This window comes from Theropithecus gelada, chromosome 18 (genome assembly GCF_003255815.1).
Source record: "Theropithecus gelada isolate Dixy chromosome 18, Tgel_1.0, whole genome shotgun sequence".
Classification (NCBI taxonomy): Eukaryota; Metazoa; Chordata; class Mammalia; order Primates; family Cercopithecidae; genus Theropithecus; species Theropithecus gelada.
Genome location: NC_037686.1, coordinates 53,230,154 through 53,237,892, shown reverse-complemented (window position 1 = coordinate 53,237,892; position 7,739 = coordinate 53,230,154). Strand labels below are relative to the sequence as shown.

At 39.1% G+C, this 7,739-nt stretch overlaps 1 pseudogene; it reads left to right on the top strand.

Annotated features, from left to right (window-relative positions):
* The first annotated feature begins 5,953 nt into the window (after positions 1-5,953).
* On the top strand, positions 5,954-6,427 carry LOC112611682 (annotated as a pseudogene).
* Positions 6,428-7,739: the final 1,312 nt, after the last annotated feature.

The following is a 7,739-nucleotide window of genomic DNA, read 5'->3' as shown; positions in this document are numbered from 1 at the left end:
AAAACCTTCCAGTTGTTAATTCCAAAATGTCCCTGCACAGTGCGTGCTATCTTGTCAATTTAACATTCAGCCAAAGGTTTCAGTGACTCAGAGTACTTTCAATATAATTTACAGCATCCGATGAACTGGTACGTGTTTTCTTCCCCGATAATCAGAATTGCTTAAATAACAGGGTCTCTATTGCTTCAAAAATAAATCTGAAGCTCACTGCAGCATCCACATAACCTTCAGAGCAGCCTATTTGTGTTTATTTTCCAAAACTTTATTTTCTACCCTCACCCTGATTCTGTTTCTGTTAATAGTTATATTTTAATGTGTGTATCCTTGTGTAAGCTGTCACAAATACTTGGTGAAAGTTATTAATACACAATAAGAAATAACTTGCTTTTATACTTTATGAAAAGATCCTGTGTTACCTATGGGAAGAAATAAATCCACGAGTGGTCATCCTTGCAGATCTCTCTGTGGGCTCTTTCGATTTATACCTTCACTGTCTTGGCAGTGCCCATGGTATATTTTAACCAAAGGTTCCATGAATGAAATAAAAGTAGGTAATAAGAATAGAGATAACAAAAGAGAATTGTGAATAATTTACTTGTTGCAAAATCACTTTCTGATTGTATGACTTCACTGTTATTCAATATTTATATGAACAGAGAAGATAGTCATCAAATAAATTTCAAAATAAACACAAGACTTTCTGTGAAAATAAAAAACAAATGTTATAGTGTATTTAAGTTTTGGTTATAAAAGTAAAACCGTATGTACTTCCCCTTTCACCATTTCCAAGTAATCATGCCTGCAAAAAGGTGTTATGATATCACACCTCTTTGGGAGCTCTTCCCTTCCTTAGCTTCCAGGCACTAGTGGCTCTTTCCTCAGTAGTAAAACTGGGTACAGGGCTGCCACATATTCAGGCTGACTATATTCATTGATGTAACAAGTGCCAACTTTTCCAAATACATTTTCTAGCCAGGACACCATGCAGTATGTTATAGAAGTTCTCCAAAACAAATGATGCTTTATGGACTTCTTTCTGCAATAGCACTAAGTCTTCTGCTACAACATACACAAATAATAATAATAAAGGATGCAATATTAAAAATGAAGTTTCATACTTCCGAAGTCTGCTTCTATTTTCAGAGTTATACTTACAACAACACTGGTTTTGTTACCCTCTGCCACAGCCCTGCAAAATTATCCAGATGTAAATAGTCCTGAAGCCACCAAAGTTTCTGATGGTTTTATTTCAAAGTGCACACTCACACATACATAAGCCTGATGGAAACTATCTTCTAATGCTCAGCCCCTGAAATGATTTCCAGGTCACCAAGCATGTATGAAAGTTTTTATGAAAACGGAACGAACATTGAATTACCATTTATTGATGTGCTCATTATTTGCCAGATACAGGCAAATATCTGTTTGCCTATGTTAGGGATACATAATAAACAAAGCAAAAGACTCTTCCACCAAGGACATTCTTCCCTCACTCAGGGATGGATGAATAGTTGGATGGATGGATGGATGGATGAATGGATGGATGGATGGATGGATGGATGGATGGATGGATGGATGGATGGATGGATGGATGGATGGATGGATGAAAAGAATAAATAGATAGATTGACAGAATGAAATATATCAAACAATGGTAGGTACATTGGAGATAAATAGAGAACAAAAACATTGCTAGTTGGATAAAGTCTGACTGATAATGTGATATTCGAAGAGGAAACTGAAAGAGGTGAAGAACTCTGGCATGCAGATATTTAGATGAGGAACATTGAAGAAGAAACAACAGTGAGTGAAAGGCCCTGATCCAACCTAGAATCCCTGTGAATTTGAGAGAGTGAGTCAAAGGAAGAGTGGTGAACGCTGAAGTCGGAAAAGTAATGAGTGGGCCTGATGAGCTACCATGACAAATTTGGCAATTGATCTGAAGGCAAAGGGCAGCCATTGGGTAGTTTTTGAGCAGGAGAGAAACAAGATCTAACTTACATTTTAAAGGGATATCTTGATTGTTGTATAAGAACAGAGCATGGGAAGAAACAGAAAGGCCAGATGGGAGATTATTGCAACAATGTAGGCAAGAGATGACAGCACCAGGGTGCAGAATGGTAACAGTAGAAATGGTGACATCATAGATGTGTATGAAAGGTAAGCATTACAGATTTTTGATATATTGGATATGACATGTGACAGAAAGAGATGCATAGTGTTGGCTTCCTAAGTGTGGGATCTAAATGGTAGAGATGCTCAAGCTTGGAAAGCATGGGAGAGGAATAAGTCTTGGGGTTTGGAAAGATTATAAATTGGGTTATTGATATGCTAATTTTCAGACCTATAAATATATTAACTTTGACTTTAAAATGACATCATTGTTTTTACAAATGATATTATTACCTTAATAAATCATACATATATATTTTTTCTGTCGCCCAGGCTGAATGCAGTGACGTGATGTCTGCTCACTGCAACCTCCACCTGCCGGTTGTCCCACCTCAGCCTCCCGAATAGCTGGGATTACAGGCGAGCACCACCACGCCAGGCTAATTTTTGTATTTTTAGTAGAGATGGGAGTTCACCATGTTGGCCAGGTTGGTCTCGAACTCCTGACCTCAGGTGATTCACCTGCCTCAGCCTCCCAAAGTGCTAGTATTACAGGCATGAGTCACAGTGCCTGGCCTAAAATTATATTTTCGAATTTTTTTTGTCTGGATTCTTTTCTTATTCTCAGCAGCTCAACAGAAACCACCAACAAAAGTTAGGAAAACTCATATGTAAAATATGTCAATCATTATCCAATATAATTTATCTAGGGCCTGACTTTTACATTTATTTGGAGCAATAATATCCTTTCTTACAATCCTGCTCCTATTTTGATCTTTACTTTCTCCTTTTCAGTGTTTGTTTTCCCTTCTTTACCTGGGACCAGGATTGCCTTTGTGTTTCCCCCAGGTTAACAGCCTTAGACAGGTTTTATCCTGACGCTAGGTCCCTGACCTATCTTTTTCTTAGAGTATTTACTTTAGAAAATTTTCAATGATTAATTCTTTCACTGACACTTGAAAAAGTAAAGCTCCTCTCAGTCTCTTACCATTTTAAACACCCAAAAAATGTCTTTCTCAAATACCTAAGAGACTTCTCTTTCAAGTATAAAGCAATCAAGAAAGAGCCTCTACTTTCCAGTCTCTGTGGAAGGGTAGGAGCCTAGCAAATATAGGTTGCCACCTCATTGACCAACCTCCGCCTTACACAGTTCACTACTTTTTTATCTTTTTCTTTTTTTAAAAAATGATGGAGTCTTGCTCTGTTGCCAGCCTGGAGCGCAGTGGCGTGATCTCGGCTCACTGCAACCTCTGCCTCCCGGGTTCAAGGGACTCTCTTGCCTCAGCCTCTTGAGCACCTGGGACTACAGGTGTGCACTACCATGCCCAGCTAATTTTTGCATTTTTAGTAGAAATGGGGTTTCGCCCCGTTGGCCAGGATGGTCTCGATCTCCTGACCTTGTGATCCACCCGCCTCAGCCTATGAAAGTGCTGGGATTACAGGCGTGAGCCACCACACCGGGCCCACACTTCATTGCTTTTCTATTAGCTCACCCCAGCATTTAAAAATCCTCCTGCCTTCTGTTTCAGCAGAATTGAGTTAAATCTCTCTTCTTTATTTCAACAGTCTTGAACGAAGTCTTCCTTGCTTGTTTAACCCCATCTAGCAGAATTTTCCTTGACACATGAAGAAGTTTCTTGATGGAGAAGATAAGATGTTAATAAAGTACAGATTAAAGGCTTCTGTTCTCTCCTGTTATCCATTGGGGAATCTATGAAATATCAGCAAATCCTTTGGTCTTATGCAGATTGCATCTTGGCCTATACTTCTAATAGTCCTTTGTCCTTAAAATTTTTAAATTCAAGGCTTGGTAGATGCACTAAATAGGTTCTTACAAAAGATTGCTATGATCAGCAACAGAATGGAGGGCTTCCGGTCTATCCAATATTCTAGTTTCTGAATTTCCCTTTACTCTAGATAAAATAAGAAGAGTAGTCAACTCTCTCTCAATTACGTATTCACTGGCTGTCCATACTGCCTGTCTTACCATAGATTGTTATTTCTTTAATTTTCTAATTATCATATAGCATTTCTAAACACTGGAGAGAGTATTATAATAATGGTGCTGTGGCTGCTGCTGTAACTTATAGATAGTGATAAGAGCTATTATATATGAAGGTATCTTTCGATGCTAACCCTACACTAATTACTGTACACATATAAACACATTTAATTCTCACAAAGCCATGTGAAGTAAATACTATCATGCCTTGTACCCATTTTAAAGATGATGAAACTTAAGAATTAGAAGGTAAACAATTTGCTTAGGATTACAGTGAGACAGTAGTCTTTTCCTATACACCAAGTTCTTTCTACAGCCAAAGCTCTTGCACAGAACCACTGCATTTTAAACCTTGACTCACTAATTATTAAATTTCCCATTTGAAGTATTTAAACCTGTTGAAGTTTCAGCGAATTCATATTTAAATGTGTATAAAAAATGCTACCCAGGACTTTGTTGGACTTAAAGGAGCTCATCCATATTCACTCCTTAGCACAGTACTCAACCAAAATAAACATTAATAGTAGCATTTAACTTTTCAGAACTTTGCTACATTTATCCAAAATGCTATGCTATTATCTCATAAGACTTTACAAGTTCAAGACACTGGTACATTATTATCTATCATTCTGACTCTCATGAGCCAGGAATGGGTATTACCACACATAGAAACATCTGTGATTCTGTATGAGTTGAGAAGCATGTAGAAACCTGGACAAGAGAACTGAGAATTTTGAAAATTAATTTCTTATTCTGATAAGGTAGTCAAGAGACAGCTAAGGCAGTTCAGGAAAAAAACTGAGAAATTACAGTGAGGAGATTGGGAAAGAAAGTCAGAGAGATCTAGTAGGTCACAAAACAGTGTTCCCAGCCACATTTGTGATTCCTGTTTTTTGAATGCAAATGGAAAGGGTACTCACATGAATCAAGGAAGGGATTTCCTACCAACATCACTGAATTCCCCCTTGCTGGCTTTGAAGTTAGCTCAAATTTTTTTTTGTTTTTCTTCCGATTTTTTTTGAGACTGAGTCTGGCTCTGTCGCCCAGGCTGGAGTGCGGTGGCCGGATCTCAGCTCACTGCAAGCTCCGCCTCCCGGGTTCCCGCCATTCTCCTGCCTCAGCCTCCCGAGTAGCTGGGACCACAGGCGCCCGCCACCTCGCCCGGCTAGTTTTTTGTATTTTTTAGTAGAGACGGGGTTTCACCGTGTTAGCCAGGATGGTCTCGATCTCCTGACCTCGTGATCCGCCCATCTCGCCCTCCCAAAGTGCTGGGATTACAGGCTTGAGCCACCGCGCCCGGCCGTTAGCTCAAATTTGATGTTTCAGATACTTTAAGCAGGAAAAAGTTTGTTATCTTAGCAAATGCCAAACTTTGTGTGGAGGTGTAAATTCCTGTTCTCCAAAGTTGGAAAACTTGCCTTTTTTCCCCTCAGTGTAGACATTTTACAGCAAGTACTACTACTGGCTTTCCATTCGGAATGAATGGGGTCAATATAATTTCAAATAACGTGAATATTACATTAGGACGATGTTGCACAAGATGAGTTTTTCTCAAAGCTTTCTTTTCATCTGCTTAGAAACTAAATATATGCTTCAATTTTTTTCTAACATTTGCAGGCTACTTCAATAATTTTGATTCTTTAATGTCGGAGATACTTGAAGCTCAGCTGCTGTTAAACAGCACTCTATCTGTCTTGTGTCTGATTGTTCTTGAAAGCACCAAGTTGTCACTGATCCAATAGAGGTTTGCTCCCTTGTCTGTTATTCAAAAACTATTGTAGCAGAAAGGCATGGGACTGGGCTGAGTGCTGGCGACGTGGAGCTACCAGATTGGTCCAAAATGGCAGAGATGAAGGAGACACCTGAAATGACTTCAGACCCAGAAGGCAGTGCAGGGAATCATCATACTGAACACAGAAGTGACTGGCTCCCACTCAGCCATCACCCCCATAGGGGATGGATTATAAAAAATACACAGCTAATGCTACCATACTCAGGAAGATACAGATATAGAGCCAGGCCTAATGGGGCCCTGATGTGCACACAGTTGCCATCTAGAACCCAACAGCAGCCCTAGTGATCCAGTTGTTTTACTCCTTAAAGGCATTCCCTTCAAAAGTACCACAGGCAATCCCACCACCACACAGTATGCCAACCTCAGGCATAACCTCCTTGGAAGGCACAGAGTACCATGAATGAAATCGATCCCTAGAATGACCTTACCTTCCTTCGAATCTGCTCCATGAAGAATGAAACAATGGTTGCACCAGATAAAGACTATCTCCTGATTGTGATTCAGAATCCAAGGGAATAAATCACTCTTTTGGCCCTTGTATCATTCGTTAATTTAATGCCCTCCAAGATTAATAATGTTAATTAAGTCAATGGAGTGGCACAGGGAAATTACCTTAGAGCCCACTCAAAAGAATACAGTCACACAGTGGGCTGGCAGCTCCACCCACCCCACCAAAGGATTCCCTCTGCTGTGCCAATTTTTCTCAGGGTTCCTGGGAGGGCCCTCTTTCCTCATTTCCAGGTTTTGGAGCAAGAGCTCGTAAGAAGTCCACACCCAGCTACCTTCCGACCTCCAGTTCACTTTTTTGCCCTTGGAAAACATTGTTTTACTTTAACTAAAAATCACCAAAATACTATAAAAAACAAGTGTACATCAAATAGCCTTGGAAAATATATTTTAAAAACTTTCAAATGCACATACAACTGTTAAAGAAAAAGTCTGTTATAGACACACACATATACACTTACATAAAGAGAGCAAGTAAGGAAGAGTGGACAATATTCACTTTATTATCCTTATATCCTATTCTCTTGCCCATGTTTATACTTTACATCACTTGTGCTGAGAACTTTTAAGACATTATTGTTTTTACACACACACATATATAATACATATATACTCACATACATACATACATACATATACACACAGGTTTTTGTGTGTATGTTTATATATTATTTATACATAATTTGTGTACTGACATGTTTGGATTTGTGTCCCCACTCAAATGTCATATCAAATTGTAATCTCCAATTTTAGAGGGGGGGGCCAAGTGGGAGGTGACTAAATCATGGATGGATTTCCCTCTTGCTGTTTTCTTGATAGTGAGTTCTCATGATAACTGGTTGTTTAAAAGTGTAAGCACCTACCCCTTTGCTCTCTTCCTCCTACTCCAGTCATGTACAATGTGCCTGCTTCCCCTTTGTCTTCTACCATGATTGTAAGTTTCCTGAGGTCTCCCCAGCCATGCTTCCTGTACAGCCTACGAAACTGTGAGCCAATTAAACTTCTTCTCTTTATAAATTACCCAGCCTCGGGTAGTTATTTATTGCAATGCGAGAATAGACTAATTACACATGCAATTTTTCAAATATATGCCTACAAGTATTTCCTTTCATTTAAAAAAGTAACACATCATCAAGTGTGCAGTTCAGAAAACATAATGTAATTTGTTCATTAACAAAATACTCTTTGCAATCTGACTGACTGTAGAGCCCCTGCTGTGAACTTCACTAGCTGTGCATGACTTGTAAAAAGTCACTCAACCTCTTTTAGTCTTTTCTCACTATAATACAAATAATGACAGAGCCTAACAAATATGGTTGTTGAG